We start from the raw sequence: 13,155 nt of genomic DNA, 5'->3' as shown, positions 1-13,155 counted from the left end.
AGGGCCCAGGTCTGACAGAATCTGTGCAGAAGATCTAGGTGCTGCTGTAGGCCCTCCTTGGTTGTGGACAGAAGCACCAGAGGATCAGCAAACAGTAGACATTTGACTTCAGATTCTAGTAGGGTGAGGCCAGGTGCGGCAGACTGTTCTAGTGCCCTCGCCAATTTGTTGATATATATGTTGAAGTGGGTGGGGCTTAAGCTTCATCCCTGTCTCACCCCCCCCAGACCTATGGACAGAAATTTGTGTTTCTTTTGACAAATTTAACCGTACACTTGTTGTTTGTGTACATGGATTTTAAATATCATACGTGTCACGAATGTCGTCGGGAGAAAGAGAGGCGGACCAAGGTGCAGCGTGGTAAGTGTTCATCTTTTTAATAGAACGACTGAGCACTGAACAAAAACAACAAAAAACGACAAACTAACAGTCCTGCAAGGTGAACATACACTAAACAGAAAACAATCACCCACAACACAAAATGGAAAACAGGCTACCTAAGTATGATTCTCAATCAGAGACAACGATCGACAGCTGCCTCTGATTGAGAACCATACCAGGCCAAACACAGAAATGGAAAACATAGAAAAACAACATAGAATGCCCACCCCAAATCATGCCCTGACCAAACCAAAATAAAGACATAAAAAAGGAACTATGGTCAGAACGTGACAATATGTTTTCCCCCCAACATCACTTTCCATCAATTTGTTTAGCAGACCCTCGTACCAAATTGAGTCTAAAGATTATTTTTTAAATGAACAAAGCATGAGAAGACTTTGCCTTTGTTTTGGTGTGTTTGTTTGTCAATTAGGGTGTGCAGCATGAATACGTGGTCTGTTGTAGGGTAATTTGGTAAAAAGCCAATTTGACATTTGCTCAGTACATTGTTTTCGCTGAGGAAATGTATGAGTCAGCTGTTATTGATAATGCAGAGGATTTTCCCAAGATTGCTGTTGACGCTGATCCCCCGGTAGTTATTGTGGTCAAATTTGTTTCCATTTTTGTGGATTGGGGTGATCAGTCCTTGATTCCAAATATTGGGGAAGATGCCAGAGCTGAGGATGATGTTAAAGAGTTTAAGTATAGCCAATTGGAATTTGTGGTCTGTATATTTGATCATTTCATTTAGGATACCATCAACCCCACATGCCTTTTTGGGTTGGAGGGTTTGTATTTTCTCCTGTAGTTCATTCAATGAATTTGAGAATCCGGTGGGTTCTGGTAGTCTTTAATAGTTGTTTCTAAGATTTGTATTTGATCATGTTTATGTTTTTGCTGTTCTTTGGTCTTTGTTATAGAGCCAAAAAGATTGGAAAAGTAGTTTATCCATATATCTCCATTTTGGATAGATAACTCTTCGTGTTGTTGTTTGTTTAGAGTTTTACAATTTTCCCAGAAGTGGTTAGATTCTATGGATTGTTCAATTACATTGAGCTGATTTCTGACATGTTGTTGCTTCTTTTTCCGAAGTGTATTTCTGTATTGTTCTAGTGATTCACCATAGTGAAGGCGTAGGCTCAGGTTTTCTGGGTCTCTGTGTTTTTGATTGGATAGGTTTCTCAATTTCTTTCTTAGGGTTTTGCATTCTTCATCAAACCATTTGTCATTGTTGTTCATTTTCTTAGGTTGTCTGCTTGAAATGTTTGGATTTGATAAGGAAGCTGAGAGGTCAAATATACTGTTCAGGTTTTCTACTGCTAAGTTTACACCTCCACTATTACACTGAAACCTTTTGTCCAGGAAATTGTCTAGAAGGAATTGAATTAGTTGTTGCCTAATAGATATTTTGGTAGATTTACACAATATTTTCCTTCTCTCTCTCCCCATCTCTCACCTATTTATATCAATGACCTTGTTTCCAAATCAATGAGGAATATCAAAGCAGGTCTTACTGTTTGAACATTCCAGATTGAGGGTGTTGCACTGTCAAGAGTAATCATCCACACTGAAAAATACTCAAGTGAGACGTTGATCTAAAAATGACCCAAGCTCACATTATGAAAAATGATCCAACAACGTTCTCACATCGTAGTGTGGAAGAAAGAGTAGGCTATACATTCATTGAGGAAATATTTTCCAGTATTTTTACAACATTTCCCAAAAGTGTTTTTGGTTGAGATGAAACGTCAGTGCTGTACTGTAGCTCAAACCTGAGCCTCTTCGGTCCCTGGTCACAATCTACAGGCCTGGAGGTCCAGTGTCTCTCCAGACGTTTGTGTGTGAAATGTACTTGCTTCATTGAAGCTTATCCACTTTTAACCAAGTCCCAGTGGAAAGATCTGAATCTCTATGAGAGGGGGAAAGAGGACTCCAGCTTTCCTCCTCTCTCATTTCCTTCTCTCATCTTTCCCCTCTCCATTCACTTCTCACCTTATCCATTGGGAATTCTAACTAATGCTTCTCATTTGAAATGTTTCCTCAAAGCCCAGCACACACCTTCTGAACTTCAGCGGACAGTTTTGTGGGGGGAAAATGTAGGTCCATCTTTCCTCCCTCCCTCATTCCCTCACACTTCACCGATCACACTCCTCCAGGCTCGCTTTCCACGAATAACAAACTACCTGCTTCAAATCATATATATATCCTAACATACACATATGAGCGCACACACACACACACACGGTCACACATAAATGGTGCTGCGGCTCCAGTACTAACCACTATACTGTGCCTTAGGAAAGTATTCAGACTTTTTCCACACCTGATCGAACATTATTATTAATATTTTTTTTAACCTTTATTTAACTAGGCAAGTCAGTTAAGCACATATTCTTATTTACAATAACGGCCTACCCCGGCCAAACCCTAACCCGGACGACGCTGGGCCAATTGTGCACCGCCCTATGGGACTCCCAATCATGTCCGGTTGTGATACAGCCTGGAATCGAACCAGGGTCTGTAGTGATGCCCCTGGCACTGAAATGCAGTGCCTTAAACCACTGTGCATCTTGGGAGCCCCAACATTTATGGAGAGACCTGAAAATAGCTGCAGCAACGCTCCCCATCCAACCTGACAGAGCTTGAGAGGATCTGCAGAGAGAAATGTGAGAAACTCCCCAAATACAGGTGTGCCAAGACTCGTGGATGTAATCTATGCCAAAGGTGCTTCAGCAAAGTACTAAGTAAAGGGTCTGAATACTTAAATGTGATATTTCAGTTTTTTCATTTTGAACCATTTGCAAACATTTTCCAAAAACCTGCTTTTGCTTTGTCATTATCTGGTATTGTGTGTAGATTACCGAGGATTTTTTTGTTTTATCAATTATAAAACAAGGCTGTAATGTAACATACTTTCCGAATGCACTGTAAGTGTATCTGAATTCAGTGATTATACATTAATAACGTCTTGCTGTGCCGTGGCTGAAAATGTGGATTCATCAGGCAGACTCAACCCAGCAGAAATGAAGATGCCCTTCATCTTACAGGAGGACATTAAAACATCACGCCCGAACCCGGACTACCATGGTGTGTGAATTAAGGTACTCTGGATGCATTTCAAATGGCGCCCTATTCCCTATACAGTGCACTGCTTTTTGGCCCACTCTATGGGTAGTAGTGCACTTCATAGGGAATAGGGTGCCATTTGGGCCGGGCCCTCTCCTCTCTCTGCAGACCAGGGTAGGCAGGCTTAACGGAGCATTAGAAAGTCATTATTACAGCTGTGTATGATTGATCCTCATAGAGAGGCCTGGCGGTACAACTTAACAATTAACCCAGCAGCTATTAAACACTGGCGCTAGCTACGGCAGAGCAGACTATAAATCACTCTGTTTTACACCTCTGGGTTTCAGACAAGAGAGGACTTTATTACTGTAGCATATTGAATCAATAAAAATTTAAGCAAGAAAAAAAAAAAGTTTGCTTCTAGTCCAGATGGTTGGGCTGTGGTTGTGTTTTATTGATCTACTGTACTTTGGGTTGTTCTTGCTGACACATGGATTGCGTCCAAAAATGGCACCCTATACCCTTTGTAGCGCACTCATTTTGACCAGGGCTCTGGCCACAAGTGCACTATATGGGGAATATGGTGCCATTTGGGATGCAAACAAGGACATGTTTTGCATGTTTTCTTGCATCCAAGTAGACACTTTAGCAAATAGGGTTTTTACAGATGTTGTTAAATAAACAGTTAAGTAATAAACAGCAAGGTCATCTCCATTGATGCTATTCTGACAGTGGTGGTTGAACATCCTACTTTCAAGTGATGAGCAATAAGCAACCACATTTAGTTAAGTTTCTCTTGGATTTTATTTGGGGTGAGCAAAGCAAACGCTAACAGTAAGGCCATCTTTGTTTGCTTTAAGCTTTGGCTTGACTCTGAAACCTAACCTAGACTTAACTGTACAAATGGGGATTTGGTTAAACGCTTTTGTGGACTCAATTACATCCCAATGCTGCCTCTGAGAGAGCACCACATTAATTCAAAATCACATTACATTTCTGACAATACCATCAACTGGATACGTGGTGGGAAAATTATATTTTTACCTGTAATTTTCTGCTATATCGATATGTTTTCTATGACAGGTTGTGGCTTTTTAGGATCAGTTTATCACTGTAGGTAGGTTGATACTGCTCACTTACACTGTACTATGCGTTCAAAAATAATGAGTACATATAACAATTTCTGTATATATCTTGGTATAAATACTTTAGCACGAAGATTCCACTGCAGCAGGAATAAAACACGTGAAATACATGCTTTCAAAAAGAATGTGTGCATAAAACTATTTCAGCATATATTTTGGTATTATCACTTCAGCATGAAGATTCCACTGCAACAGGAAGACAACACAATGCCAAAGTTTGGTCCTGTAAGTATGCATTATGGCAACTGTGTAACTAAGGACCACCACTTTGTGCGTCACATAGTAAAGAGGTCACTTCATCACGAGTATCCCTTCATTCTTAGATTCTATGACTTTCTCTAGGCTTTCAATTCCACTCATTACACACACGGATGAAAAATACATTTCTGATTTGTCACTCATTCTAAAACAGAGGATGAGTCTGAAGGGGGAATGGGTGCAATGAATGAACTTGGTTGACTCCCCTCTCCTCTCCTCTGAATGGTACCTATAGGGCTGACAGAACCACTCTGCGCACCACTGTGCAGAATCACAAATAATTGCTTCTCTGCTCTTCGTATTAAAGAGGCCATCGGGACTCATCTGAGGCAGAGGAATTCAATTCTTCTTTTGTAATGTGATTTCATTCAGCCAGCTGGACCACAGCCAGATAATATTTAACGCCCTTTTATTTTCCTCAGCGCTAGGCGCTAGCTCTCTTTGGCCCAAGGACTCAGCGCATCGCAGATTGCTGTTCATGTCCCATCATCGCCATACTCGAACAGACAAAACGTTTGAGAATGGCAATGTGTAGATTTCTATGTCATATCTCTGTGCAGGGAAAGATAGTGGTCCTTTGTGCTGCGGGAGCTGTTAATTGGCTACATATCCAAGGATTAAACACCACTCTCACTCTCTACTGTCAGGCTATTTTACTTTCAGGAGGAAACTATTAAGACTAACTCAACTCCAGTAATCAGGGATGTCAGGAGGAAACGAGATTCATGGGCATGACTGAGATTGTACAAGATTAGATACAGTGATCCCGACAATGACCTAAATGTACCATCTTCTCACTGTCGTTCAGATTTGTTCATTTGTCACATGAAAGGTGTTTTTTTGTACTGATTCACTTTAGAGTTGAGGCTAATCTTAAAATAAACATAGCTGCTACTGTGGAAATCAGATTTAGCAAAGCTGTTTAAGAGTGCTGAAAGAGATATGACAAACAGGATTAGGACTGTGCCTTTGGATAGAGACTTTCGAGACTTTACGAGCCTCGAACTTTGGACCTTGTACCTTATACCATTCTATTTCTCAACCTACTTGTTGAATGCGGTGACTCATTAGCCGAGTTGTTGTTTTGACCATTACTATACTTGTGTATTACTTGTGTATTACTTGTGTATTACTTGTGTATTACTTGTGTATTACTTGTGTATTACTTGTGTATTACTTGTGTATTACTTGTGTATTACAATACTCGTGTATCTGTTGGCTGTTGTTCATTGGGTTACTCCCTGTCTGACCTTCGCATCAAAGTCCACTGTACTTCGAACAGAAACTCTCTAAAGTGTGTAGTATTACCATGCAAAACAACAATACACATACGCGTTGTGCTAAACCTGGCATAATTAACCACGTGCAATCCTCTGACGCACGATTCATCCACACAGCTTTTGGCAAATGATACTTTTTCTACCATGGAATTTCCCACCGAGATTGTATTTTCTTCTCGTTAACTAATGTGGCTGACGAGACACCACTGGCTGTCAATGCACTTCAACTTAATGAATCTTCATAATGTCACCTACGGCGAGAGAGAGCTGTGGGTTGAGGAGAATACACTCAATTACCAACACATTTACTCATTAAAGCCATGGCGGAAGGAAAACAGATGAGGATGTGTGTATCAGCACCAGTGTTGGATATGCTGTGTGCGTGTACATGCTTTCAGTGATGGTCGATATATTTCCCATCTCATCTGCGTGGTTAGGTTTTGTAAGAAGGAACATTATGTTCAAGCGTCAACAGGGGGCAGTACGGACAAATGCATGATGAGAAAAAACAAATCATTTTCATAGAGAGATAGAGAGAGAGAAATATATCATGTATTTGCTGTACTTAAGCTCAAAGAAAACCCACAGAAATTTCCCTCTGATCTTGAACTAAACGGTTCAGTGAGGTATGCTATTTCCTGCCTGGAGGATATAGTCTATAGACAAATGAACTGCTGTGGAGAAGGACAAGGCAGGGCAGTGTAGTGCCCGCCTTTCAACAGCAGGCCAGTCTACGGAGCCTGTTCTGTACTGGACGTCCCAAGACAACCACAATGATCTTCTCTCTCTCTCTCTCTCTCTCTCTCTCTCTCTCTCTCTCTCTCTCTCTCTCTCTCTCTCTCTCTTCTCTCCTCTCTCTCTCTCTCTCTCTCTCTCTCTCTCTCCTCTCTCTCCTCTCTCTCTCTCTCTCTCTCTCTCTCTCTCTCTCTCTCTCTCTCTCTCCCCCTCTCTCTCTCTCTCTCTCTCTCTGTCTCTGTCTCTGTCTCTCTCTCTCTCTGTCTCTCTCTGTGTCTCTCTGTCTCTCTCTGTGTCTCTCTGTGTCTCTCTGTCTCTCTGCTGGAGAGACACTGCTTGGAATGATCTGAGGAGGGCACGGGACCCTGGGTACGATCTGGAGCAGGTTCGTGTGTCAGCCATTACTCCGTTCTGCCGCACTGTGCTTTGGGCATGGAAAAAGACTAGGAGCATGGATAGTGGAGGAGCCACTGTTTCACAACCCACTTATCTGGACCAAAGTAAAAAACCATAAAGTCAACCAGGCTGCTGCAGCAGGTGGAGGAGGGGGTTCGCGCTGTACTACTGGGCTCGTTCAGAGAGCTGCTGGGCAGTAGGCAGAGACTGGACCGTCTAACCACGAATGACACTGACCTACCTCCTTTCACCATTGCTGCCGCTGCAGGGGAACACCGGGAGTGTGAGGGAATGATCTTATCATTCAAGACTCCAGAGCTGGGGGCCTTTTGCTCTCTGTATGCAGTGGCTGTGAAGGAGGCTCAGAAAGACCAACTGCATGTTGGTCTGAGATGGAGATGATGTTGCCGCTCTCTGTGTAAGGGGTGGCAGGTAGCCTCGTGGTTAGAGCGTCGGGCCAGTAACTGAAGGTTGCTGGGATCGAATCCCCTAGCTGACAAGGTAAGAATCTGTCGTTCCGCCCCTGAATAAGGCAGTCATTGTAAATGAGAATTAGTTTGTAACTGACTTGCCTTGTTAAATAAAGGTACATAAAAAAAAATAAAAAAAAATAAGCCTCCCATAGAGAGGAGTGTGGTGCTGATCTACAATGGAGGATTATTCAAAGTGCTATCGCCACGAACAGATACGTGTCGCACCTTGATCCATCAGTGGGGAGGAGACAGTGCTGCGTGGGTGTGGGTGATGACTCTGGACCTATATGTAGCCAACAGGTGGAGGGACTGCCTAGTAAAAAAGAACAATGTGGAAGAGCAGCAAACATGAGATGCGGGGTATAAGGACCCCAGAGCTGTGCTGCGGAAGTGGGCTCGGCTCACACTGGAGCATGTATATGAGGGACTGGTGAACCATTTGTAGGGGTGTGGGGCGTCAGGGGGATTCTATGTAGAGTGGACGAGGAGGGGGGTTTGGTTCTAACTTTCTATTAAAATGAAGTAAAGGTGATGCTTTTAATGATGTAGCTATTGGGCCAATAAAAATGACCCTCCCCCATCTTATTTATTTATATGATCGGGGCTGACAACTAGGCAGGCAGGTAGGAGAAACATTTTATGTGCAAACGGAGTGGATTATATTTTCATTCTACCAACCGCCACTCCAACTGTCATCATCATATCCCCTATATCCTCTGTAGATGGGGAATTAGACTGTATCAGTAAGCGAGCAGTGATGCAATTTGAGAGGGATGACATGCAACGCAGTCGTGTGACAAAGTGCTCGTCACATCTCCCTCTCCGCCACAGGATTGATCTTGGCACTTTGATCTGTGGGACAAATTGAGATGATTAAGACATGCTGTACATTTGACACCTGCGGATGAATGGAGCATGTTTTTGGCAAAGTGTCAGAGGCCTTTCTGTAGCCAAGCATGTGTCTCAAATAGAACCATATTTCCTATATAGTGCACTGCTTTCGATAGCATGCGTGTCAAAAGAGAGAGGGAAAGAGAGAGAGAGCTAGAGAGAGGAGAGAAAAATATGGTATTATGGTATTCTTTTATTTCATGGTTATGGTATTTCAATTCCACGGTAACCGAATTACGCTTTGAATCACTTTGTTCACTTTAAAGTGTATGGCAAACAGAAACCATTGCTTTCAAAGTTTAATAAACCACACAGCTCTATGCACATTGACTACTTTAAACAGTTTCCACAGAAAAGTGTACATAAACCAATGTAGTGGAAAAACTGTGCAGATGCAAACATTGGTAATGGAATTATGGGAAATCTCCCTCAGGTTTTTATGTGACCACATTTTCCAAAAACGTTGTTTAATATCTGCTCCAAATTAAGATTCAAAGATCTCTGCAGAAAGAATGGGTGTCAGTTTTGACATGGCACCTTGATTTTGAAAACATTTTGGTTATTTAACTATACTAAGTGAAGTGGATTTACACCTTTGAATGTCATTCTCCTCATGTTTCACAAGTTTGGACATCACAGCAGCACAGCAGAGCATAGTAGACAGTGTAGTACAATACAGCACAGTAGAGTACAGTAGAGTTCAGTACATAAAGTTGAGTATAGTTCAGTAGAGTACAGTACAATATACTATACTGTACTCTACTGTACTGTACTTTTCTTTTACTGTTTAGTACTGTACGGTTTTGTACTGTACTGCTTTGTTGTATTGGACTGTACTCTACTGTGCTCTACTCACTGTATTGTACTGTACTGTATTGTACTGTATTGTCTTGTACTCTACTGTGTCCTACTCACTCTACTGGACTGTACTCAGTACTTTACTGTATTGTACTGTACGGTTTTGTACTGTACTGCTGTGTTGTATTGGACTGTACTCTACTGTGCTCTACTCACTGTATTGTACTGTACTGTATTGTCTTGTACTCTACTGTGCTCTACTCACTGTACTGTACTGTGCTATCCAAAGGCCAGGGTGGACTGACCAAATTTCAACTACTTTTCAACTTGCATGGACCGGTGTTGGTCGGTGCTCAGTGGGTGAGGATGCTGGTTAAAGTAAATGGAAAGTGTGGGGGCTGGGAAATGAAGTAGGTAGGTGTCAGTAAGAGCCAATTTGGTAACAGAATTACGAGTTTTAATCACGTAACAATTCATAAACATAATTAATATCAATAAAATCACGATAACGAATTGGTAGATCTACCACTACTTGTTACTTCTGTGAAATTTCATTATCTTCCCTCCTCATGAGGGAGATAAATGAGAAAATATCGTAAAGATAGATTTTTGGGGTTTTAGGTTACAGAATTACAAGGCACATGGCAATATTTCCTAAACGTACAGAAGGTAAACAATTTCTCCAAAACTAAACATACAGTGCATTCGGAAAGTATTCAGACCCCTTCACTTTTGCACATTTTGTTACGTTACAGCTTTATTCTAAAATGGATTAAAAAAAAAACATTTCCTCATCAATCTTCACACAATACCCCATAATGATAGAGCAAAAACAGGTTATTAGATAATTTCTCAAATGTATAAAAAATAAAAAACTGAAATCACATTTACAGTAGTATTCAGACCTTTTTCTCAGTACTTTGTCGAAGCACCTTTGGAAGCTATTACAGCCTCAAGGTTTCTTGGATATGATTCTACAAGTTTGGCACACCTGTTTTTAGGGAGTTTTTCCCATTATTCTCTGCATATCTTTTCAAGCTCTGTCAGGTTGGATGGGGAGCGTTGCTGCACAGCTATTTTCAGGTCTCTCCAGAGATGTTCGATCGCGTTCAAGTCCGGGCTCTGGGTGGGCCACTCAAGCACATTCAGAGACTTGTCCCGAAGCCACTCCTGCGTTGTCTTGGCTCTGTACTTAGGGTCATTGTCCTGTTAGAAGGAGAACCTTCCCCCTTGTCTGAGGTCCTGAGCGCTCTGGAGCAGGTTCTCATCAAGGATCTCTCTGTACTTTGCTCCGTTCATCAATCCCTCGATCTTGACTAGTCTCATATCCCCACAGCCTGATGCTGCCTCCACCATCCTTCATCGTAGTGATGGTATTGGCCAGGTGATGAGTCTGGCCACTCTACCATAAAGAACTGATAAGTGGAGGCCACTGTGTTCTTGGCGAACTTCAATGCTGCAGACATTTTTTTGTACCCTTCCCCAGATCTGTACCTCAGGGGTCTGAATACTTACGTAAATAAGGTATTTCTGTTTTTGCAAAAATGAAAAAAAAACAGTTTTTGCTTTGTCATTATGGGGTATTGTGTGTAGATTTTTGATTGTATTTAACTAGGCAAGTCAGTTAAGAACAAATTCTTATTTGCAGTAATGGCCTACCCCTGCCAAACCCTAACGACGCTGGGCTAATTGTGCCCCGCCCTATGGGACTCCCAATCATGGCTGGTTGTGATGCAGCCTGGAATTGAACCAGGGTATGTAGTTACGCTCCTATCACTGAGATGCAGTATGTTAGACTGATGTGCTACTAGGGAGCCTCAATATTGATGAGTAAAACATTTTATTTAATACATTTTAGGCTGTAACGTAACACAATTTGGAAAAAGTGAAGGGATCTGACTACTTTTCCCCGAATGCACTGTAAGTGTTGATATTAGTTGGCAGTGCTCTTTACGTCAACATGATTGTGTTTTGATGTATTTCTGAAACCTTTTGTCACGCATGAGTTTGGGTGGGCATTCTATGTCTGGTGTTCTATGTTGTCCTTGTTTTGTATTTCTATGTGTTTGGCCTGGTATGGTTCCCAATCAGAGGCAGCTGTCTATCGTTGTCTCTGATTGAGAACCATACTTAGGTAGCCTGTTCCCAACTGTGTTTGTGGGTGGTTATTTTCTGTTTAGTGTTTGTTGCACCTTTCAGAACTGTTCGTTGGTCGTTTTGTTGTTTTTGTTCGTGTATTCATCTTTATTAAAAGTATTATGGATACGTACCACGCTGCACTTTGGTCCTCCTCACCTTCTCCCGACGACAAGCGTTACACCTTTCAATACTTTTTCTGGTACTTGTTTTCTAAGACCCCCTTTCCATCTGTTTATGCAGAAATCAAAACCTTAACTTAAGTCTAAATGTTAATTTAAGATGGAGAATGTATCTATGCCTTAATTTCCCAAAGATATAGGCTCTTAGCTTTCATTTGACACCCATTTTGATATACTGCTATGAACTTCACATGTTGGTGCTCATGGGCCCTTTTAAATGGAAATGCCCCTTGACATCTTTTGAGTGACCATATCTACTTACTCAGGTGTCACATCAGTGGAAATCTATTTGACTACACTTACAGTACTAACTATATTATTCATTCTAATCAGACAGGTTTTTCACGATACATTGGAGATAATATAAGACAAGTACTGGAAACAATAGTACACTACGAAAAATTTGGGAAACCAGGCCTGCTATTCATAGCTGACTTGGAAAAGGCTTTTGATAAAGTATGACTGGAGTTTATATATTAATGCCTGGGACATTTCCATTTTGGAGAATCTCTTATAAAATGGGTCAAAGTCATGTATAGCAACCCTAGGTGTAAAATAGTAAATAATGTCTACTTCTCAGAAAGTATTAGACTGTCGGGGAGTATTACAAGGTTGCCAACTATCGGCATATCTATTTATTATGGCCAACGAATTGTGAGCTATTAAAATCAGATCCTACAATAAAATCAAGGGATTAGAAATCCAGGGCGTAAAAACAAAGGTGTCATTGTTCGCTGATGATTCATGTTTTCTTTTAAATAAACAAATTGGATCCCTCCACAGCCTCATAGAGGATCTACAGTGCCTTGCAAAAGAATTCATCCTCCTTAGCGTTTTTCCTATTTTGTTGCCTTGCAACCTGTAAATTAAATAGATTTTATTTGGATTTCATGTATTGGACATACACAAAATAGTCAAAATTGGGGAAGTGAAATGAAAAAAATTCCTTGTTTAAAAAAATTCCAAATGGAAAAGAGGTGCGTGCATATGTATTCACCCCCTTTGCCATGAAGCCCCTAAATAAGATCTGGTGCAACCAATTACCTTCAGAAGTCACATAATTAGTTAAATAAAGTCCACCTGTGTGCTGTCTATGTGTCACAAGATCTCAGTATATATACACCTGTTCTGAAAGGCCCCAGAGTCAGCAACACCACTAAGGGGCACCACCAAGCAAGCGGCACCATGAAGACCATGGAGCTCTCCAAACAGGTCAGGGACAAAGTTGTGTGGAGAAGTACAGATCAGGGTTGGGTTATAAAAAAATATCCAAAACTTTGAACATCCCACGGAGCACCATTAAATCCATTATTAAAAAATGAAAAGAATATGGCACCACAACAAACCTGCCTAGAGAGGGCCGCCCACCAAAACTCACGAACCAGGCAAGGAGGGCATTAATCAGAGAGGCAAC

The sequence above is a fragment of the Salvelinus fontinalis genome, chromosome 15, assembly GCF_029448725.1.
Source record: "Salvelinus fontinalis isolate EN_2023a chromosome 15, ASM2944872v1, whole genome shotgun sequence".
NCBI classification, from domain to species: domain Eukaryota; kingdom Metazoa; phylum Chordata; class Actinopteri; order Salmoniformes; family Salmonidae; genus Salvelinus; species Salvelinus fontinalis.
This window is presented reverse-complemented; position numbering follows the sequence as displayed.